The 25,069-nt window shown below is 42.5% G+C and overlaps 1 protein-coding gene across 2 annotated transcripts in view; it reads left to right on the top strand.

Annotated features, from left to right (window-relative positions):
- The window catches only part of TDRP (testis development related protein), a 165,785-nt gene that overhangs the window by 68,403 nt on the left and 72,313 nt on the right, over positions 1-25,069 (top strand). The gene's annotated exons all lie outside the window — the stretch shown is intronic.

Genomic DNA, 25,069 nt, shown 5'->3' with positions numbered 1-25,069 from the left:
TACTGTCTGTGAGAGGATGGGGAGTGACAGTGTGCCTGCAGTCCTGTACCCAGCTACATGTCTGTATACACCAGCTGGTGGCTTGGTCAGTCCCATGTAAGACTCCAAGTGCGGACCTCTGTAATATGTGTGGACACACCAGCTGGTGGCTTGGTCAGTCCCATGTAAGACCCTGGGTGCTGACCTCTGTAATATGTGTGGACACACCAGCTGGTGGCTTGGTCAGTCCTATGTAAGACCCTGGGTGCTAACCTCTGTAATGTGTGTGTGTATACACCAGCTGGTGGCTTGGCCAGTCCTATGTAAGACCCTGGGTGCCGACCTCTGTAATACATGTGTACACACCAGCTGGTGGCTTGGTCAGTCCTATGTAAGACCCTGGGTGCTGACCTCCGTAATACGTGTGTACACACCAGCTGGTGGCTTGGTCAGTCCTATGTAAGACCCTGGGTGCTGACCTCCGTAATACGTGTGTACACACCAGCTGGTGGCTTGGTCAGTCCTATGTAAGACCCTGGGTGCTGACCTCTGTAATACGTGTGTACACACCAGCTGGTGGCTTGGTCAGTCCTATGTAAGGCGCCAAGTGCTGTGCTCTGTAATGTGTGTACACACCAGCTGGTGGCTTGGTCAGTCCTATGTAAGGCGCCAAGTGCTGAGCTCTGTAATGTGTGTACACACCAGCTGGTGGGTTGGTCAGTCCTATGTAAAACCCTAGGTCAGTTTTTCCCAACCAGGGTGCCTCCAGCTGTTGCAAAACTACATCCTTCAGCATGCCCAGACAGCCGAAGGCTGTAGCTTTGCAACAACTGGGGGCACCCTGTTTGGGAAACACTGACCTAGGTGATGAACTGTGTATAGTCCCAGCTGTTTTTTATTTTTATTTTTATATAAAAGGTTCACAGTGCAAATTCTGGGTCCCCATTGTTTCCTAGGTCAGAAGCTGTCAGTCCAGCTGTAGCACAGCACACCACACTCTTTAGTGCCTGGGGCACAGAGTGAGATGCTGACTCTGCCAGTGCTCTTATCTCTGGCTGGCAGCTAAAGTGTTATCACTGCCTGACAACACCCAGGAGAGGGGTTCCACATGGCTTTACTGTCCCTGTCAGGATGGTGTCTGTAAACAGCAACAAGAGATGGTGCACAACACAGCAGCAGACACATGGCTGCCGGGGCCTGGGTTAGATACTATACTACTGGGTTCTAGCTCTGTGTGTTGGTTTTGTATGACTCCACCTTGTATGGACAAGAACATTTTGTAGCCATTTGTCCCACTTTATGACTTCTTCCTTTGCTGCCGTTTCCTGTATATTGAGGAGGGTGAGACGACTCCAGAGGAAATTCTTCTGAAGACGGTAATTACTATTCTAGAGCCAGAGGGACAATGACGTTGGGAGGTGTTTGTCATTGTTCTGCCACCACTGGGTCACAGTGTCATTCTTTCATGCATAGAACAGGTCAAACCTTGTAAGGTTTAGACTGTGAAGTCAGGTTGGGTTCAGATAGGAGTTTCATCTAGATCAGTGGTCTCCAACCTGCGGACCTCCAGATGTTGCAAAACTACAACTCCCAGCATGCCCGGACAGCTGTTGGCTGTCCGGGCATGCTGGGAGTTGTAGTTTTGCTACATCTGGAGGTCCGCAAGTTCAAGACCACTGATCTAGATAATTTATTTTATGCAAAAACTCACTTGAACTTGTGTAAGGCTGCATTCACATCTCGTTTTTGCAATACGGGTCCCGCTTCTGTACAAAAAACGTATGTCTCCAAACCAGACCGAAACGTATGCAACCATATATGCCTCCTCACGTTTTTAAACCTTATACGTTTGCATACGTTTTAATACGTTTTCCTTGGGGGGAAAAAACAGATACGGTTTTATGTTTGTCAACATTTTAAATAAAGTTTTTTTTTTTTTATTGAATTTCCAAAAAATTAAATAAAATATATGAAAAACAGTATTGTGCAAACCGGATGTAACCGTACGCACATACAGTTCAATACGGCTACTATAGAACTCCATTTTAAAATAACCGTATACAGGTTGGATACGTTTTTTGACTGGGACACATGATGCTACGGTTGGCATATGGTTTACAATGAAATGTCTATATATACGGTTCGATACGTTTTTTTTCAATGAAACCGGATACGGCAACAACGAGCTGTGAATGCAGCCTAAAATGTATAAGTTGTCCTCAAGCTTTTCCCTCATTTATTTTAATACTGGAAAAGGTTCAAGGAGCTAAAAAAAAATGCTGCAAGTCATGTTCTCCTAGAGTAGTCCAATGTTTCCGTTTGCTTGCTAGATGCCAGGTATGACCCCATTGAGAACGTTGGGCATAGATCTGGCATTAGTCTTCCTCCAGTGTTTTACTACTGTGCCAGAGGGAATCTTTGCTGGATATGTGGGAATGGGCCTTATCTGCATACAGTAGGCCTGATACAAGTGGCATTTATACTAATAATAATAAAATAAACAAAATGGGGGAGATTTTTCAATCATGACTGTGGTACGCGTCCCTCACAATAATTCCCCCCCCACTGGTTATGTGCAGTCGTTTGCTAAATTTAGCAAAAGTCACAGTTCGTTTGATAAACTTTACGCAGCCATACACGACTTGCACAAATAGCGTACCACAGTAATTTCCTTAACGTGGTCTCCTGGTAGTGGTGATTTGCAGCAAACTTTGGGTCTCTGCTCAAAATTATACGACTTTGCCATGGAAAGTCGCAATTATAAATTGGGCACCAATGCATCCACAGATGCAAAATTCACGGTTATAAGCGTTTTCACTGACATCGACGGTGTGGTGCTTTGGTGCTAAAAAGTTGCTAAATACAGCTGTGTGACTCTTTTTATTAAAGGGGTTATCCAGGAAAAAATGTTTTTTTTTTAATATATCAACTGGCTCCAGAAAGTTAAACAGATTTGTAAATTACTTCTATTAGAAAATCTTAATCCTTTCAGTACTTATGAGCTGATGAAGTTGAGTTGTTGTTGTTTTCTGTCTAAGTGCTCTCTGATGACACGTGTCTCGGGAACCGCCCAGTGTAGAAGCAAATCCCCATAGCAAACCTCTTCTACTCTTTGCAGTTCCCAAGACAAGCAGAGATGTCAGCAGAGAGCACTGTTGCCGGACAGAAAAGAACAACTCAACTTCAGCAGCTTTATAATTATTGAAAGGATTAAGATTTTTTAATAGAAGTAATTTACAAATCTGTTTAACTTTCTGGAGCCCGTTGATTAAAAAAAATAAATAAATAAATAAATAAATAAATAAATAAAAATTAGTTTTTCCTGGAATACCCCTTTAACCTCTTAAGGACCCATGAAGTACGCGTACGTCATGAGTCCGCTCCCGATCTATAACGGGTCAGGTCATAGTGGGTCAGGCCCGTGGTTAATAGCGTGCGGCATTGATCGTGGTGCCGCACGCTATTAACCCTTTAGACGCGGCGTTCAATGTTGAACGCCGCATCTAAAGTGAAAGCATGCCGGTTAGCTCAGGGAGCTGTTCGGGATAGCCGCGACGAAATCGCGGCATCCCGAACAGCTTACAAGACAGCCGGAGGATCCCTACCTGCCTCCTTGCTGTCCGTTCGCCGAATCACTGCTCAGTGCCTGAGATCCAGGCATGAGCAGTCAAGCGGCAGAATCATCGATCAGTGGTTTCCTATGAGAAACCAGTGATCAATGTAATAGATCAGTGTGTGCAGTGTTATAGGTCCCTATGGGAGCTATAACACTGCAAAAAAAATGTGAGGAAAAAAAAGTGAATAAAGATCATTTAACCCCTCCCCTAATAAAAGTTTGAATCGCCCCCCTTTTCCCATAAAAAAACAAGTGTAAATAAACATATGTGGTATCGTCACGTGCGGAAATGTCCGAATTATAAAAATATATCGTTAATTAAACCGCACGTTCAATGGCGTATGCGTAAAAAAAATTCCAAAGTCCAAAATAGTGCATTTTTGGTCACTTTTTATATCATGAAAAAATAAATAAAAAGCGATCAATACGTCCTATCAATGTAAACATGGTACCGCTAAAAACTTCAGATCACGGCGCAAAAAATGAGCCCTCATACCGCCCCATACACGGAAAAATAAAAAAGTTATAGGAGTCAGAAGATGACAATTTTAAACGTATAAATTTTCCTGCATGAAGTTATGATTTTTTCCAGAAGTACGACAAAATCAAACCGATATAAGTAGGGTATCATTTTAATCGTATGGACCTACAGAATAAAGATAAGGTGTCATTTTTACCGAAAAATGTACTACGTAGAAACGGAAGCCCCCCAAATTTACTAAACAGCGTTTTTTTTTTTTTTCAATTTTGTCTCACAATGATTTTTTTTTCCGTTTCACCGTAGATTTTTGGGTAAAATGACTGATGTCACTGCAAAGTAGAATTGGTGGTGCAAAAAATAAGCCATAGTATGGATTTTTAGGTGCAAAATTGAAAGAGTTATGGTTTTTTAAAGGTAAGGAGAAAAAAACGAAAATGCAAAAAACGGAAAAACCCCGGGTCCTTAAGGGGTTAAGCACCAAAGCGCTGCACACACAAAAAAAATAAAAAATTCTTCATGCTTTGAATCTCCCCCAATGAGTTTTCACAATTGTTTAAAGTTTCTTAGGACATGCCCTCCCTTTAGGATTGGTGAGGTTCCCACCTATGGGGCCACCATTGATAGTAAGAATAAAGGGGATGCAATCATGCTGCAGCACTGCATTCTACTGCTGAGTTCTCCCTCCACAGTAGCACTTCTGGCTCCCTGTCAGGGAAAAACAGGTAAGTGGGCGAAGCATTACACTTATCACTGCTTTCCTTTTACCTTTATGAATGATAGCGATCTCAAAGCTTGCAACCTCACGCAACATAACCCGGTAATATGCCATCAATTTATAAGAATATCCTATCCTAAAAATATTTAAAAAGCCAAAGTAGTCAGTTTGATTAAGCAAGCAGAGGTCACTGGGTTCTCAGTAGGTAAATTTCCACCTTCGGGAGCCTCAGCTATCAGTCATTCTTATTAGTGGCTATAACATAAACGTTTGAAGGTCCTTTCACACGGGCATTTATCAGCCAAATGGCCCAACTAATGCCCCATGTAGAATGCACAGTGACCAGTTAATGAATAGCAGAACTTATTTGTTGCTCAGCCATATTAACTGTCTTTATGCGGCATCAATACTCTGCATGCATGACTCCCCTTTTCCCCACGCCTCCAATAGACGTACAGAGATTTGGGGTGGGGGAGGGAGGAAATGGGCATGCTGCAGCTCAGCACTGCTATTTGCCCATGTCTGCAGCTCTGAGCAGGATATACAGCCAACAGTTTCCTTTTAAGAACAGAATATGGGCTGTATTTGGTTGCTATGGGAAACAGTGTTTGTTTTAGACAGTTTCATAAATCTCACCCACTGTGTGCAGAAAGGCTCCTGGGCCAGAGTCCTCAATGTAATAAATAGTCAGTGTTCTCGCAGAATTGTATTAAAAAGCCTGGTGCTGAAAATGAATTCCATTTTTATCAAACATCCTACTTTTCTGACAGTGGGACTCCAGAGAAGCCAATGATAGCTGTATATTAGCTGTTTATAATATGCTTGTGTGCATAAGGCCTAGCAGGGATATTGGCATGTCATGTATACAGGGTTTGTATACAGTTGGAGGACGGGCCTCAGTTTACACCACTGGATATCACACATGCAGTGTATATAGTTGGAGGATGTCACTTAGTATGCAACAATGGGTATCACACATGCAGCATATACAACAATAGATATCACATGCAGCGTATACAACAATGGATATCATACATGTAATGTATATTGTTAAAGGGTGTCCCCTAGTATACAACAATGGATATCACACATGCAGTGTATACAGTTGGAGGACGGCCCCTAGTATACAACAATGGATATCACACATGCAGTGTATACAGTTAAAGGGTGTCACTTAGTATACAACAATGGATATCACACATGCAGTGTATACAGTTGGAGGACGGCCCCTAGTATACAACAATAGATATCATACATGTAGTGTATACTGTTAAAGGGTGTCACTTAGTATACAACAATGTATACCACACATGCAGTGTATACAGTTGGAGGACGGCCCCTAGTATACAACAATGGATATCACACATGCAGCGTGGCACAAGTCACTTTTTTCGCTCCAGTGTGTCGAATAGGTTGCTGTGGTCAACTCCTCCCCTCTATTCTGCTCTAGTTTATTCCACTTGTGTTCTATTTGCTAATATAGCTGACACATGGGCACAACTGTTTATGCTTACACTGATCTCAGGCTGCGTGGAATGCTAAGAGATAAGACTGGAACAGCTTGTTTCTTCCCCTGTTTAGTTATTTAGTGCATTTTTGAAAACAGGCCATGTGGTGGTTTTTACTTATTAATTTTTTTTGGTGCTTATCTGATATATCATAATGCAGTAAAAAATAAAGAATGTAAAATCAGTTCTTAAAGGGGTTATCCAGGAAAAACTTTTTTTGTATATATCAACTGGCTCCAGAAAGTTAAACAGATTTGTAAATTACTTCTATTAAAAAATCTTAATCCTTTCAGTACTTATGAGCTTCTGAAGTTAAGGTTGTTCTTTTCTGTCTAAGTGCTCCCTGATGACTCGGAAACCGCCCAGTTTAGAAGCAAATACCCATAGCAAACCTCTTCTAAACTGGGCGGTTCCCGAGACACGTGTCCTCAGAGAGCACATAGACAGAAAAGAACAACCTTAACTTCAGAAGCTCATAAGTACTGAAAGGATTAAGATTTTTTAATAGAAGTAATTTACAAATCTGTTTAACTTTCGGGAGCCAGTTGATATATATATAAAAAAAAGTTTTTCCCTGGATAACCCCTGTCATCCGTGTCACCTGCACTAACTTATCAGTAAAGGCAGGTAGTCCTGGTGATGCTGATGACAAAGATACTAACCTGGTCCCATTCCGTGCTGTTTTTTCCGCAATCTTCCGCCGTATCTTCCACTTCAAGCCTGACTTGGAGCATGGGCGGAGCTTAGTGTGGTGTCCCGGTACCGTATCTTATCTGGTACCTTTTGTATATAGGTCCCCTTAGCCAGAGTTACTAGGGTCCTTATTGTTTAGTTCACCCCTAGTCACCTCTCATCCAGATAGTAATTATCCAGTAACCATTTGGGATTTATATCTATAGGATTGAATAAATGTAAATAAATAGTTAAGTACCTGTCCATAACGTAGCAGGACCTGCGGGCCACGTGATCAGGTGAACTCTATGGTTTTGTGCTTCAGGACCTTTGGAGGCCCCTATGACGTATATCTCCCATCACTCCTTGTAACGGTGAGTGACAGTTAATTGGACCAGTGAAAGTGGCCCTGCCCATATAAGGGAGCGGCGGCCATTGCTCTTCCTCTTTGCTCCTGCGCTCCTGACGAGGAAGGACCTATACAGCTATCTCCCGCAGTGAGTTAGGCCCGAGCCTTGCGGCAACGGCTGATCGATTCTAAATTGAGGGTGTATCAATCCCTAAGCACTCTGCAAGATCACCGGACCTTATCTATCCCCTAAATCCGGACGGATCTGCAAAATTACCCTAAATTCAGAGACTGTATCTAAAGTCAAGGTCCGGAGTAACTGTCAGTCATTGCACTATATAGAGACTGTATTCTTGAGACTGTTATTGTGCATTGGATGTACCGCAAGCCGTTCAGTAAAGTTATCCAAGTTCAAGTACCTTGTGGACTTTCAGTCATTTTATGCATGCACCTATCGTTACTGGGAAGGGCGGCGATAGGCCGGAGAATTACCTCAGCATACTAGCCCCCAGCCTGGCGTCACGAACTATAGGGTTAACATTAACCCCTCATCTACCGAAACAATACCCCAACTACCATACACCCACCAAGGCGTACCACATTAGTGATGTCCCTACTGCTGTTCTCTGCTAAGTCACGCTGCTAGCAAACAGCAGCGGCGACATCACTAAGTTCCGCCCATGTTCCAAGTCGGAGCGGAAGATACTGCACAAGAGCCACAGCACGGAACAGGACCAGGTAAGTATTGTTGTCATCAGTGTCACCGACAGGTTAATGCAGGTGACACTGATGACAGATTTCCTTTAATATTTGTCTAGTTTAGTTAATTCAGATGAATATAATTTATTAACATTTGTAACATTGGGCAATACTAGCCCTGTGGAATATTTAGGGATTCTTTTGCTTTAAAAACAGCTCTAACCCTGTATAGAAATTCACATTTAACTGGAATGCTACTCTCCCTCATTCCTATACGCCTATGGCTAGGGTCGCATATATCCAGTATCCGGCTCAGTGAACCCAGCCTAAAACTTGACACAACTGATGACGACGTGCATCAGTTATCATCAATTGTTTAGCATCTGTCGTCGATTATTTCTGAAAGCAGGACAGAGGAACACATCTTGTGCGCTGTGTCCAACCATCCGGCGTCCAACTTGAGGTGGAGAATGAATGTGAACTGTCTTTGCCAAATAAATGGGATCGGTTTTATCATCCGTTTCACCAAAAAATAAAATGGTCTCCGGCTCCCATAAAAAAATTAAGTTTATTAGAAAATCCTTAAAACATACGGTGTGATATAAATCCAAAAATGTAAAACCAACACATCTCGTTTCGAGGATGTGTTGGTTTTACATTTTTGGATTTATAACACACTGTATGATTTAAGAATTTTGTAATAAACTTACTTTTTTATGGGAGCCGGAGACCATTTTCTTTTCTGGATTATCTGACCCGGCTGAGTTGTCTGCCGCAGCTTCCACTATAAAGATACTAGCGTTTCCTATGCTCCACGGATTCCTCGTTATTTGTTGAGCTGACCCTTCATACTTTGTTCATCTTTTTATCATCAATTTCCCTCCGGTTCCTGAAGCAGAGAAAAGGGTGCTCTTCAACAGACCCACTACTCAAATGCCCAAAGTAACAATAAAAAAAAAAAAAAAAAAAAAACTAACTATAACATAACTTTTATTACCGTTGACTAAAATACCAAAATACCGAAAATGCCACTATTGCTAGAGGAAATAAAAATGTATAAACTAGTGTAATGACAACTATATGATGAAAATGATATACACTCGTGGTGCCACACTAAGTATAGAGAATCGACAAGGCGGTGCCTGCAGTCCACCTGCAAACCTCTAGCAATAATTAAATATAAAATACCAACACAAATAGCCCCTCTGACATGTTTCAACCATGGAGCTTTCTCAGAGGTCTGGGCTAATGGCTCTTCAGCAGAGACCTCAACTTAGATACATAATTAGTGTTCCTGTCATTTCAAAAAACCTTGTCACAGAGACATGTTAAAAGTTTTGATCGGTCAGGGTCTCTGTGCTAAGACCTCACCGATCATTAGAAAGAGTGGGGAGAAGCGTGCGGTTATGCACGTCATTCCTCAGCTAGCAGTAATTTATGTCCTACTTCACTAGACGACCCCATAAACTTTTTTAATGGGGCCCACGAAATAGAAATTGCTGTGAGTCACAGAGTGACGTGTGCTACCAAATGCTTATCCCCCCTCATTCTCCGGATCAGTGGGCTCTGAGATCTTGATCAATCAAAGCTTTTGACATGCTAAAAGTTTTTAGACTCTTTAAAATCCAAAATAGAAATCTTAACCCTTGGGGACTGAGCCAATTTTGACCCTAAGGACGGGAGCATTTTTTGCAATTCTGACCACTGTCACTTTAAGCATTTATAACTCTGGGATGCTTGTACTTATGAATTGGATTCAGAGAATGTTTGTTTGTTTTTTTGTGACATATTCTACTTTGTTAGTGGTAAATTTCCGTCGATACTTCAGGGATGGGGAATTCCTATCGCCCGACGCCCGGGACATGCAGTTTCGGGCGCTGGGCAGGTGAATTTTTCCAGCCCTTAGCCCGGCTTCGGGCAAGCAGGGCCGGACCTGACACGCGCTGCGGCGCTGTATGGAGAAGGCTGCCGACTCAAAGATGACAGCGGCTTCTAAAGGGACATGTGAATGCTCCCTGGTGGGCTAGTGGGGTTGATTCTTCCCCCCCCCCCCGCAGCGCAATTGTGAGGGGACGATCCACTATGGAGGTAGTCGCAGGACTTACCTCTGTTCCCTGCTGTCCCGTGGATCTGTCATTGATAGATCCTGGCTGGACCAGGCTCTATTAATGGATCACAGAGCACACAGATCAATTGAGTTCAATAGAACTCTATTCATCTGTATGAGGAATCTAATTCCTCCTATAAGTCTAATAAAATGTAAAAAAAAACACACATTAACCCCTTCCATGTTAAAAGTTCAAATCACCCCCTTTTCCTATATAAAAACATGCAAACATAATAAAAATAAACATATTTGGTATCGCTTCGTGCGTAATTGTACGACCTATTAAAATATAACATTATGTATCCCGTACGGTAAATGTAAAAAAAAAAAAAAAACAAAAAAAAAAAACACAGAATTGCAATTTTTATAATATCCCAGAAAAAAAATAGTTAAAAAGTCAGATCAATACCAAAATGGTACCGAGTTAGCCCTCATACAGCCTGGTATGAGGAAAAAAAAATAAAGCTACAGGGGTCAAAAAATGGCAATTAAAAAAATTCTAAAAAGTTTAGAATTTTTTTAAAATTTGTAAAACATGACGTAAACTATACAAATCTGGTATTGCTGTAATCAGGCGACCTAAAGTATCAAAATAACATGTTATCTCAACCACCAGGTAAATGGCGTAGAAAAGAAAACCACCAAATCTGCAAAATTCTTTTACTATTTCAATTTCACTTCACCTAATATATATATTTTTTTGTTCAGAGAATGTTATTGAAAAATTAAAAGGTATCATTATAGTAGGTAGTTATGGCTATTATAGGGCAAGGAGGAAAAAATCAGAGCGTAAAAGCGAAAATTGGCCCGGACAAGTGGATCGTCATGAGGGACAAGTAGATTTTGCTCCATTTTAGTCCCGTGGACAAGTAGTTTTTTATAAAAATTTCCACACCCCTGTAGTTGCATTATTTCTTGGTGATATTTATTCACATATACAATATGTCTAGCTTTGTCTTTGCATCATAAAGTTGACATATTTTTACTTTTTGAAGATATTAGGGCTTCAAAGTAGGGATTGACCGATTATCGGTTTGGCCTATATTATCGGCCGATATTCACGATTTTGGACGGTATCGGCTATTACCTTGCCGATAATGCCCCGCCCTTGCCAGAGACCGCTGCCACTGCCCCATTGCCTCCCCGGTTTTATAATTACCTATTCCCGGGGTCCGTGCTACTTCTGGCTCCTGCGGCGTCCTGCGCTATTGCTGTGCGCTGCGCAATGACGAGTGACATCCTCAACGTGACGTCACCGTCAGTGCGCACAGTGGCAGCTCAGGACGCCGCCGGAATCAGAAGTAGCGCGGACCCCGGACCCCGGGAACAGGTAATTATAAAAATGGGGATGGGGAGGCAATGGTGAAGCGGCGATGGTTGGACTCAGGACTGGCAGGGGAGAGATGCGGGCGGCGGTCTCTGGCCAGAGGATAGGTGGGGGGGAGGGGGGGGCAGCGGCAGTGGGAGTTGTAGTTTTGCAACAGCTGGATGCACACTGGTTGGAAAACCTTCAGTTGGGTTCTGTTACCCAACTCAGTATTTTCCAACCAGTGTGCCTCCAGCTGTTGAAAAACTACAACTCCCAGCATGTACTGATCGCCGAAGGGCATGCTGGGAGATGTAGTTATGCAACATCTGGAGGTACGCAACTACAACTCCCAGCATGCCGAGACAGCTGTTTGTTGTTTGAGCATGCTGGGATTTTCAGTTTTACAACATCTGGAGGGCTACAGTTTAGAGACCACTGCACAGTGATCTCCAAACTGTGGCCCTCCAGATGTTGCAAAACTACAAATCACAGCATTCCCAGACAGCTGTTTGCTGTTTGGGCATGCTGGGATTTGTAAACAGCAAACAGCTGTCTGGGCATGCTGGGAGTTGTAGTTTTGCAACATCTGGAGGGCTACAGTTTAGAGACCACTCTATAGTGGTCTCAAACTGTAGCCCTCCAGATGTTGCTAGGCAAAGCACCGGCTTTTGCCGCTGATGGGTGAGTGGACCTTTGGCGCCGGTCCTTGTCGGTTTCACCATTCTGCCCAGCCTACGGTGGATGGGCAGAATGGGGAAACCAAAAGTTAACCTCCCGATCTGCTATTGGTTGTCATTTCTAGATGACCAATAGCAGGGATAGGAGGGGTGGCACCCCTGCCACCTCACTCCTATCCTTTCAGGGGTATCGTGGGTGTCTTGGACAACCCAGATTCCCCCTTATTTTCCGGGTCAGCGGAGACCCATATGACCCGGAATAGCTGCAAATCGCCGGTGTGAATTGACCGGCGATTTGCGGCGATGGCTGACATGGGGGTTGTCTCAGGACCCCCCTGGGCATTTGCATGGGGTGCATGCTGATAGATATCAGCAGTTCCCCCGGTCTGGTCCCCGCCCGGCGCGCGGCAGGGACCAAAATTCCCACGTGTGTACAGGTACACCCTTGGTCCTTAAGTACCATGGAGCAAGGGCGTACCTGTACGCCCTTCGTCCCCAAGAGGTTAAAGGGGTACTCCAGTGGAAATCTATTTTTTTCAAATCAACTGGTACCAGAAAGTTAAACAGATTAGTAAATGACTTCTATTAAAAAAATATTAATCCTTCCAGTGCTTATCAGATGATGTATGCTCCACAGGAAGTTGAATTGTTCTTTTCCATCTGACCACAGTGCTCTCTGCTTACACCTCTGTCCCTGTCAGGAACTGTCCGGACAGGAGCAAATCCCCATTGCAAACCTATCCTGCTCTGGACAGTTCCTGACATGGACAGAAGTGTCACCAGAGAGCACTGTGGTCAGACTGAAAAGAACAATTCAACTTCCTGTGGAGCATACAGCAGCTGATAAGTATTGGAAGGATTGAGATTTTTTTTAAATTTTTTTATAGAAGTAATTTACAAATCTGTTTTAACTTTCTGGAACCAGTTGATTTGATTATTTTTATTTTTTTCCATCGGAGTACCCCTTTAACAAGACAACCCTTTTTTTTTCCAGTTGAAACTAGACTGGTGCTTAGCCAAAGCTAATAACTTTAGGTCTGCTACTGAAATAAGTGATCCTGTGGAAGAAGCTGCGTTTGTTTATTGACTAATTGAATCACTGTAACTTCGCTCATCTCTATTTATTAATACGATAACTGAAATACCATGTCAACATGAGTTTCTCTTTTTTTAGCCATTGACTGTGGCTCTAAGATGGGGACTTGAGTCAATAAACACCTGCTATGATGTGCATATAAAACAAAAAAAATTTTTGGTTATACAACGCCTTTAAAAAACACTAAGGGGGGAGATTTATCAAAACTTGTTTAGAGGAAAAGTTGCTGAGTTGCCCATAGCAACCAATCAGATCGCTTCTTTAATTTCTGAAAACACCTCTAAAAAATGAAAGAAGCAATCTGATTGGTTGCTATGGGCAACTCAGCAACTTTTCCTCTGGACAGGTTTTGATAAAATACACAAATTCCAACAGCTCCTCCAATTATATCCTCATATCTTTTTATCTTGCCTTGCTATTGCAATCTAAGGTTTGTAAAATATATTCTGATATGTATCCATGAAGATCAGACTCAGAACAGCCTCTTTGACACCTAGACTTTGGGCATGACATAGAGCTGACAAATTTTCTTTAAATGGGCACTGTCAGATACAAAAACTTTTGATATGTTGTAAAGCATGCTAAACCAATAGGTTTGTTTAGTTCATACTGAAAAAGCCAAACAACTGCCCCCCCTGCCTGCTTGGACACATACTAGTACTGCTGTGTCCATGCATCATCACCTAAGTCACGGACACACTTCCTTGATTGACAGCTGTGAGAGCAGGGCTCACAGCTAGAGGAAAAATCCTCCCACTGTCATCCTGTGTCCCATTACCGTCAGTGAGGACAAGCTGGGAGTTGTAGTTTTGCTAATGTTAGGGGAGATGTGATCAGACAGCATACTGAGGTAGGGGGCGGAGACCTGCACAGTGAGGCCACGCTCCCTCCCTTTGAAAATAATTCAGACTAGTGCGTTAAATTAAAAGTGTAATAAGAAAATACAGGTGCTAGATACATAAAATTAGATGTACATGGTCAGGATTAGGTACTGAGTGATAAATACATTTAAAAAAAATTTGTTGGATCTGACTGGTACGCTTTAACAAATGTTGTAGGTAACTTTTTCTCTTGTTAACCTTTTATCATTTACTTTAGTTTGTTAGTCCTTTTAGGTGCATTCACATCTACTGGTTATTGCAGGTTCTTTTGCAAAACTGCAGCTTCTTTGTTAAAATTTGGGTCACGCCGATCTGAATAAATCAGCGGAATTATACAGTCAGGAGGTGTGTATTATGCATACACGCCCCTTAATGTACAACATACACACCCTGACTGTATAATCCTGCCTATCACCTGATATTCACTATTATTAAAGGGGTATTCTTTAAAAAAAAAAAAATTGTCAGTACTTATTAGCTGCTGTATACTACAGAGGAAGTTGAGTTGTCCTTTTCTGTCTGAGCACAGTGCTCTCTGCTGACACCTCTGTCCATTATAGGAAGTGTTCAGAGTAGAAGCAAATTCCCATAGCAAACATCTCCTGCTCTGGACAGTTCCTGATGTGGACAGAGGTGTCAGCAGAGAGCACTGTGGTCAGACTGAAGAGAACAACTCAACTTCATCTGTAGTATACAGCAGCTAATAAGTACTGGAAGGATTAAGATTTTTATATAGAAGTAATTTACAAATCTGTTTTAACTTTCTGACACTAGTTGATTTGAAAAATATTTTTTTTCCACCGGAGTTATGCTTAAGGATAAAAGTAGAGCTGGACGGTATGACCAAAAATGTGTATCACAGTATTTTTGTAAGTTATGGCAGTTCCACTGTATTTAACGGTATTTCCCCGCCCCCCCCCCATCATCATGTGACCCGTGGGTGCTGCTTCTCTAGTATGTGACCCCCCCCCCCCCCCAATACTGCGCTGTCCCCCACATCGGGGAACTAATCCTTACATGACAGTGTGCTCAGCCTATCACCGGCCTAGGCGGGACATCGCTGTGGCCAGTGATAGGCTGACTGCTCTGTGACGTTCCCATCCCCAGCGTGAGGCCGTTACCGGAGCAATGGGGGAACGTAGGAAGGTATGTTAAAGTTTATTTTGTTTATTTTTGCCATCCGGGCACAAGGAATATGTAGTACCGTACAGATTTCCAGCGCTGGCGGCCCGCAACTCACAGGAGGACGAGGAGAGCGGTTGTTGCGGGTAACATGATTAGTTTCCTGATCGATGTGGGAGACAGCGCACTGCTGGGATGATAAACCGGGGGGAGAGAAGCAGAACAGCGCCCGCGGGTCACATATGATTAGTTCCCCGATGTGGGGACAGCCGCTGCGGCTGATAATTCATTAATTCGAGGGGGGGGGGAGGGGCCCAATCGGTATTGCGGTATGGGAAAAATTCATATCGTACAGGAAAAACATTTCGGTATTCGATATGAACCAGTATACCGCCCAGCACTAGATAAAGGCTCATGCATACAACAGAGCCTGTGCAGGGGACACAGACGTATGCAAATCTATACCACAAAGTTGCACAGACTTGGTGTGGCACCATGCAATGCAAATAAAGTGGCCTGAGATTCATGTAGAAAAATACTTATAGTAAATATAGCGTCTGATACACCATTTTTCTGTCTGATATGGCATTTAATTGAATTAAATAGATGTACAGTGGTCCCTCAAGTTAAAATATTAATTGGTTCCAGGACAACCATTGTTGAGACCATAACTTTATGGAAACCTGTTAAAGGGGTACTCCGGCGCTAAGACATTTTATCCCCTATCCAAAGGATAGAGGATAAGATGCCTGATCGCGGGGGTCCCGCCGCTGGGGACCCCCGTGATCTTCCACGCCGCACCCCGTTAGAATCAGCTGTTACGCCCCCTCTATAGGCTAGCATTGAGGGGGTGGAGCGTGACATCACACGGGGACGGAGCTGTGACGTGACTATGCTCCGTCCCCGTGATCGCCAGTAATCAGACCCGGAGTGAGCACGCTCCGGGGGCTGATTCTAACGGGGTGCGGTGTGGAAGATCACAGGGGTCCCCAGCGGCGGGACCTCCACGATCAGGCATCTTATCCCCCATCCTTTGGATAGGGGATAAGATGTCTTAGCGCCGGAGTACCCCTTTAATTGGTTCTGAAGACCCCAAAATGTCATCCAATAATCCGAAAAAGTGTGGATAATTAATACAGATAAAGCAAGTCCATACAAATAAAACTAAGAAAGATCTGCTGAAAGCTGTAAATCACTGTCTATGTAGAGGACAGGAGCTTCTCCAGGGTCCTGTGTAGTACACACAGTGAGGGGAATTTATCAATCTTTTTATACAGCTTTTTTCGTCTAAATTTGTAGCAGGAAAAGTCACAGGCTAGTCCTGTGCAACTTTTTTTGCGACATTTCATTAAGACTGTTTAATTTTTCTCACCCTGAAGTAGGGATCGACCGATATTGATTTATTTTTTAGCCGATACCAATAACCTGTGAACTTTCAGGCCGATAGCTGAAAACTTATACCGATATTCTGTTGGCAGTATAGTTCCCCACATTAGGTTGGCAGTATAGTTCCCCACATTAGGTTGACAGTATGTTCCACCACATTAGGTTGGCAGTATAGTTCCCCACATTAGGTTGGCAGTATGTTCCCCCACAGACATACAGCCTCCAGCCATATACAGTGTATGGCTGGAGGCTGTATACCTACTGCCCCACTTCAGTGCTTTGACCACCACTCCTCCGGTCCGGCCATAGCAGTAGGTCCCGGGACCGGAGGAGCGGTGGTCTGAGCACCGAAGCTGACGTGCCGCTGGTCACTTACCATGTTCCGCTCCTCCGTGCCTCCGTTGCTATGGGCGCACGCCCGGGACGTCACTGACGTTTTTAAACTTAATGTAGGGCCGCAAAGAATTGACGGGGGCATCCCTGTTTGCCTAAAACATCTTTCGGGACACAAGGATGTCCGGGCCGCTTATCGGCATTATTGGCAAGGTTAGATGCCGATACCGATAACTTATAAAATCGTGAATATCGGCCGATAATATCGGCCAATCTGATAATCTGTCGATCCCTACCGTTTGTGCAGTGGTCACTAACATTTTTAACCCAGTTCTGTGGGTATTCATCAACGTCCGTGCGACATTTGATAAATTTGGCACATGGCTGTCACTTTCCCCGCTACTAAAGTGAACAAGAAGCAAGTACAGGTTTGATAAATGCCCCTCAGTGTTCAAATAAAGTCCCCTCACCTGGTGTCCAAAAGAGCAGCAAACTTTGTCATGTGTTAAAGGGATGTAAATGTTCCGAATGCTGCTTTCGTGCTGCGGGGGTTGGCCATGCCCCCTCATGACATCACCGTCATGTTCCCTCAATGCAAGTCAATGGGACTTGACTCCCATAGACTTGCATTGAGGGGGTGTGGCCGTGATATCACGAGTGGCGTGGCCCACCCCCGCAGCATGAAAACAGCGTTCAGAGCGTTTACTTTCGGACGCTGGCCAGTGGAGTACCCCTTTAAAGGTGTATAGGACATGTAGTACCTCCCCTTTACTGTAGGGAGGCGCTACCAGACAGCCAGTCAGCACATACACTTCAGTAATACAGGAGTTTTCCCAGTAAAATGCCCATTCTTATTGGTCAGTTCTTCCAGCCATTGGCACATTTTATAGATCTGGTCTGCCCGTAGCATTGTATGTTGAGTCTGGTCATAGGTTATAATAGTCTAGAAAATACCATTGTATGTTGAAAATATTGTAACCTGAGGCCATTGTAAATTGAGGAAACACTGTATACCTATGTATAGGTGCTGTAGTACTGTCCCATACAATCTAGCTGTGTGCATTAGTCAAGATACTAAATATTAACATCATACTGCACTGTCATGCATATCCTTGTGACCACACATCAGAGGCACAGCTTGGGCTTTAGCTGTAACTCATGTCATAAAGCCTTCAGTAGTTTTCCATTACACACTGGTCTCCTTTTATAGGACTGCTATGACAGAATCACTAGTCTTGTGTAATCTAGCAGTTATTTATTTTTGCTGTATTTATGTTGACTAAGTATCTGATCCTCAGTTTTATTCGGGAAGATCGTTTTAGCCCTTCTCTTATCCAGCTGGTGTGCATTATATAAGAGAAACCAAATACAGATTTCCCTGGCTGCTGGGGATTACTGTGATTCTAATGGACTGGTGCACACCTGAGATTTGACAGAAGGGATTTAGTTAAATGTAACTACATCCTCAGTGGCTTTACTAATATAACACCATATTGTCCACCTTGGATGCACATTATTGGATGTGTGTTTTATAATCTAAATGCTGTCCCTAGTCTACCCAACAGAACTCAAGTAAATAGCATAAAATCATAGTGACCAAACTTTTTTTTATTTTCCAGTCAGCACACTGAGGGCTCGTTTTTTGTGGTATAGGTTGGATTTTCTGCTGAAGCTATGCAGCTATTTGGGACCACATGTAATTTATCTATCAGGCAACTAGGGCTAAAATGATGTCTTAATATTGATAATAATAATTGATAATGGAAATCTTTTGTCAACAATTTCCAATAATTGATTAATTGGTCATTTGATTGTTGTTGTTGATTAATTGCAGTTAGAGCATATCACACCTATCAACCAGTTTTTAAAAACATTGCAGGTACTGTATGCAGTACGATTTAGATTTTTATCAGAAAAAAATTATATTTTTCATTTGCAAATTCCTTGCTTTGACTTAGTCCACTACCCTTTTTATTATAAATTTTTTTTATGGGATGAAATCTTAGTAAATTAATTAGTCTATAATTAGTTACATTTCTGACAGAAATGATTACAGTTGAACACTTTATCACATTTGCCAAATTATACACGCTTATTACTTAGTGCTGCTTTAATATCAAGTAATGATAACACTCTGTAGCCATAACCAAGATCATCCCTGTGATTTGTGTCTGTGGAAGTACATTGTGTCCCCTGATTGATGCATGCTGTTTTTGATCTCACTGTGCCGATATATGTATATTTTTGCGCTTGACTAACTAGTTTGATTCAATTTTTAATTAGTGCACATCTCCCAATAAGGTACACCTCCCAAGAGTGGACATTATTTAATTTGTTGCCAGAGTCACATATGAGTTTATATATTTCAACACTATTAATATGGGAGATTCTAAATAGTGGTAGTGGTTACTAGAAAAGGGAGAACAATGGTGCTTTATACACTCCAAACAAGTTTTCTAAAATCTCAAGTTAGAGGACTATAGTGCACAAATGACACACATTAGTTGAGAAAACATTCTCAATAGGGGACAACTAGGCTTAACTGGCGCAAACTTTTTCTCAGGCCTGCCGTAATATTAACCTACCATAAACAAAACTGCCAGTCTGCCTGTGAAGAAATGCCCTCTGAGGATATTCAGCCTCATGAACTTCAGCGCGCAAAAAGGTCACATGACTAATGGGCTGTACCATACCCGGATACCCGTAGCATACACAGGAAGTAGAGCTTGGTGCACTGTAGATCAGATGTGATATATTCTATTTGTGCGCAAGATTCACAGAGAGGGTGCGCATGGTTAGCAAATTCCATGCAGCAGAATGAGGAATAGACACAGGAAAATGGGGTAAACATGGCTCTATTATACACAGATAATGATAAATTCCCCCCATAGTGTGTATCCATGTGTCTCTGAGCAGTGGCTGGTGTGCATCCCTCCAATGGCGTCACCGCTAAGTTTACAGTTGTGACCCTAGTGTAGCAATACAGTGGTTTGTATATTTGTCCCTGCTTATAGATAAATTCAGTACATATGGCATTGCATCGGCGCTCTGGTAGTACTGCCTGCCAGAGGCTGTATAAGCAAAGTTAATGTGACAGACACATGGCCTCCACCTGTGATATTAACTGATCGCAACCTGTGATCATATTGCAGGGGTGCCAATCAGTCATCCGACACTTGCAATGCACCTCATTTGGACCTTTTTAAGTGCTGCAATTGCAGTATTTAAAGGGGTTATCCACCATAAGGTGGTTTTAGTATGTACCTGGCAGACAGTAATGGACATGCTTAGGAAGGATCTGCGCTTGTCTTGGGGCTAAATGGCTATGTTGTGAGAGTACCATAACACTGTGGCTAGCTTTTTGTGAATTGGTATTTCCTGTTTGACTTTTCTTTTTTTGACTACAAATCCCACAATTACATTTTCCTCCCTCCCACACATCAGCCACCCTACCCATTGAAACATAAATGAGCTGCATCCATTCAAAAGACCTGTGCTTTTCAATCAGGGTGCCTACAGCTGTTGCATTAGTTGCAGTTGGATCTCTCTCTCACCTAATGATAGCTCCACCCATTGAAGCAGACAGGCTCCCTGTCATCAGCTGACTAGTGAGTCAAGTCTCGGCCGCATTGCAACCTGGGAAAAATCTGAGACAACAGTCATTTTTTATGCTGTTAAAAATAAATATTGGGGGGAAAATCACAGAAGATTTGTGAGGAAACAGTCACACACAGGTACAGACACTATATTATGAACTACACTAACTTTACAGCCCATGTAGCATAGTCAAATAAAAAAAATTCCTGGAATACCCCTTTAATGATCAAATTCAGCATGATCACTGACAACGGTCTTTAACATTGATTGTTGATAGCAGCCGGCACCCACCTTCTATGAAGAGAACTCAGCTCATGAGCTTGCTTCATAGTCCCTCATGGCCAATATGATGATGAAGATTAAATGAATAAGATTATTATTATTTTTAGTGGGAAGGAAATGTAAAAACATCAATTCTACCACAATCCTTTCTACTGTTTTTGATGATTTTTCTACTGTGCATTACAATTTCATATTATCTGTATTCTATAAGCACTAATGCAGTAATAACAAATATAGGTTTTAAAGCAGAACAGATATTCCATCGGCATCCCGTGATTTCGTAATATGGTGCTGATGGCCAGAGTTTAGCTGCAGGGATCTGCATTATCTTCTGTCCTGGCAATTGTGCCAGTAGTCCAGCTATGTATTACAGCTATGCTCCTGTTGCGATCTGAAAGCTATGCTGAAGGGTACTGACCATATCGTTATGACAGATATATCACAATGGGTGAACTACAGCATCTCATAACAGGCGTGAGAAAGAACTGATTGTTGGTTCAAAACAGTGCACTGTATAATAACACTGATAAACAAATTAATGTCACAGTTTTTGAGTACCGTATAGGAGTGCCGCTTCTCATCTCTTTTGGACATTTCATAACAGATTAATCCTCCTTTTGTTGTTAAGGGATTAATTTGCTATCTATGCTGTGTTTTTTTTATTTTTAAATCCACTTCATATGTAATGGATTATTCCTCTGAAGATCTGCACATTCTGTAATCTACAGCACCTTATGGCTTTCACCACATTTCAATTTGTAATCGGTTCACAGCAATATCTACATGTGGCACAAAAGATATGTACAAGACACTCCAGGGTTTCCCCAATTCACTTGAATGTAACAACACTGATTGTACTTTGCCCTCCTGCTACTGAATGTTCGATAATACAGGGAAGAGAGCTAGTAAAAATTGTGGGCAGCATGTGTGCCACAACTCCTTCAAACAGCTGATCAGCGGGGGTTCTGGGAATTGGTCCCCCACCAATGCAATATTCGGGATAGATTTCATAAGGCTGGATAACCCCTTTATTTAAGTACTAACGGTCAGACTCCGATGATTGTAGTAATTGCAATAGTCATTATTAATGTTCTTATTAAGGCCTTTATAAGGCATTCGGGAGCATGAGAAAAAAAAAATCTGATTTGCACAGCAGTACCTCCAATAATGGGTCCCAGTGGACGAGACTGGTTACTAAATGAAGGGCAGATAGTGTGATGTAATTTCCTGCAGCAGAATTATTGTTCATTTTTACAGTAAAAAAAAAAATACTTTCTGGTCCCTTCTGAGTTTACGTCACCCCTAGTGTTACTATTAATTATTTACCATTTGGTTTAATAATTTATGCTGTATACTTCAGAAAGGCATCATGTGAAGGTAACGTGGTGAACTATTAGAATTTTTTAATTTCATGATTGTTATGGACACATCTGGAATCTTAGCATTATTCTTATCATTATGTCTTCTTTTATTTAGATGTGCTAAAATAACCCACAGACAAATTATTTGTGAATTGCAGAGCCAGAAATATTTCAATACGGTTGGGCCGGGACACTTTCATATTAAAGGGGTACTCCGGTGCTTAGATATCTTATCCCCTATCCAAAGGATAGGGGATAAGATGCCTGATCGCGGGAGTCCCGCAGCTGGGGACACCCGGGATCATGCACGCGGCACCCCGTTTGCAATCAGTCCCCGGAGCGTGTTCGCCCCTCAATGCAAGCCTATGGGAGGGGGCGTGACAGCTATCACGCCCCCTCCCGTAGGCTTGCATTGAGGGGCGGAGCGTGAAGTCACACGGGGGTGCAGGCGTGACGTCACATGCCGCCCACCTTGTGATCACCCGTAATCAGACCCAGAGCGAACACGCTCCGGCGACTGATTACAAGCGGGGTGCCGCATGCAAGATCACGGGGGTCCCCAGCGGCCGGACTCCCGCGGCCAGGCATCTTATCCCCTATCCTTTGGATAGGGGATAAGATGTCTAAGCACCGGAGTACCCCTTTAATATTAATCATTATGTCCCCATGTGTTTTAAGGATGGTTATTATTTATTTCTCAAATTAAAGTTTAACATGTACTAAAGGTAAAAAATGCCATTACAAGGAAACAGTGACCACATCTGCAGGATTGATGTGCTCTTTTGTTATGTATCACAAAATTGGGCTTGGTAAAAATACAGATGCCACAGTCAGGCATATATCTCCAATATTCATCATAGTGACAATAATATTTCAAGTGTGAATGGGGCCTTATACAGTGTAATCTCAATGCTTGTTAGCAACAATAATGGATTTTAAACAAAAAAGTGCTTCAAGGCTGGGGGGGGGGGGGGGGGGGAATAAATACATAAGCTATACTCCCCTCCTTCAGGACATCACAAGAACCCCAAAGAAGCAGAGACCAGCAGGGAACTGGGACTGTGGTGGACCAGAGGATGTAAGTCTAGCTTCTTTACTATGTGCACAACACACCATTGCCATCACAATATTTATGCTATGATATACTACATCCGTCCAATAGATGCTGGTCTCAGCTCTAAGCCCACATCCATTTCAAGATCTAGGGCCAGAGGTGGTTGGAAAGTCAAAAATAGCCAAGCAGACTTGGCTTTCACACTGGCCAGTAAATGTGGCTATACACATTAGATAGTAGATTTATGGTTGAACCATTCAACAAATCATCACCTGATGAATAATTGTTTTGCAGATACAACCATAAATCTTTTACACCATATTGGCCATAACACTTGTTCACACAGGACATTTATAATCAGTGTCACTAGGGGACAGACAAATAATATGTCCAGGAACATTATGAGAACAATTTTTCCTAAAATATTGTTTGTAGTCTATTCCAGTGAAAAGGCTGTTCTAACAACTATTTACAGTCACAGCTGACTTTTTTTTTTCCCCCAGACTGTGGCAGTCTTATCGATAGGCTAAAACCATCATTCATCATTTAAGTTAGCAAGCAATCACTTTGGTTAAAATCTTCAGTTTTCATCAACTTAAATCTAATGGGGGAGATTTATCAAAACCTGTCCAGGGAAAGATGCCCAGTTGCCCATAGCAACCAATCAGATTGCTTCTTTCATTTTTCACAGGTTTCTTTAAAAAAATAAATAAGCAATCTGGTTGCCATAGGCAACTGCACATCTCTTCCTCTGCACAGTTTTTGATAAATCTCCCCCAATGTGTATACCTTTTAAAGTGTACCTCCGATGATGGCTTCAGCAGCAGGATTTGTGTTTAAATTATGCAGCAACATCCAAGCCCGAGTCTACAGTATTCCGGAGACAGAATTGCTGGAAGACTGACTTGTATGATTCTGGCTCTGAAGTTGCAGCATCATTTAAACACCTACCCTGTCTCCAGAGCCACCATCAGATGTACGCTCAGCAGCCATCTTATTATCATCACAGGTAGGATTACAGTAACATGCGACATATACATAACATTCCCAATACATGATGGTCACCGCTCCTTTCTTCCCCCCCACAATGACCTCTGCGCCTCTTCTAGAAGTTAAAGGGGGTACTCCACTGGCCAGCGTTCAGAACATTTAGTTCGGAACACTGTGCACACAAGCACTGCGGTGGTTGGCCTCGCCCCCTCAATGCAAGTCTATGGGAGGGGGCGTGACACCAGGAAAAGTAAGGAGATTTGTAAATTACTTCTATTAAAAAATCTGAATCATTTCAGTACTTATGAGCTGCTGAAGTTGAGTTGTTGTTTCTAAGTGCTCTCTGATGACACCTGTCTCGGGAACTGTCCAGAGTCGAAGCAAATCCCCATAGCAAACCTTTTCTACTCTTAAAAGTTCCCGAGACAAGCAGAGATGTCAGCAGAGAGCACTGTTGCCAGACAGAAAAGAACAACTCAACTTCAACAGCTAATAATTATTGGAAGGATTAAGGTTGTTTAATAGAAGTAATTTAGAAATCTGTTTAACTTTCTGGAGCCAGTTGATATATACAAAAAAGTTTTTTTTTCCAGGAATACCCCTTTAACCTTCCAGTACTCATCAGCTCTTTTATGCTCCAGAGGAAGTTGTGTAGTTATTTCCAGTCTGACCACAGTGCTCTCTGCTGACACCTCTGTCTGTGGCAGGAACTGTCCAGTGTAGAAGCAAATCCTTATGGTAAACCTCTCCAGCTCTGGACAGTTCCTGGCATACACAGTGATGTCAACAGAAAGCACTGTGGTCAGACTGGAAAGAACTACACAAGTTCCTCTGGAACATACAACAGCTGATAAG

The sequence above is a fragment of the Hyla sarda genome, chromosome 3 (genome assembly GCF_029499605.1).
Source record: "Hyla sarda isolate aHylSar1 chromosome 3, aHylSar1.hap1, whole genome shotgun sequence".
In the NCBI taxonomy this organism is placed as follows: domain Eukaryota; kingdom Metazoa; phylum Chordata; class Amphibia; order Anura; family Hylidae; genus Hyla; species Hyla sarda.
Note: the sequence above shows the minus strand (reverse complement) of the source record. Positions and strands in the feature narration are given on the sequence as shown.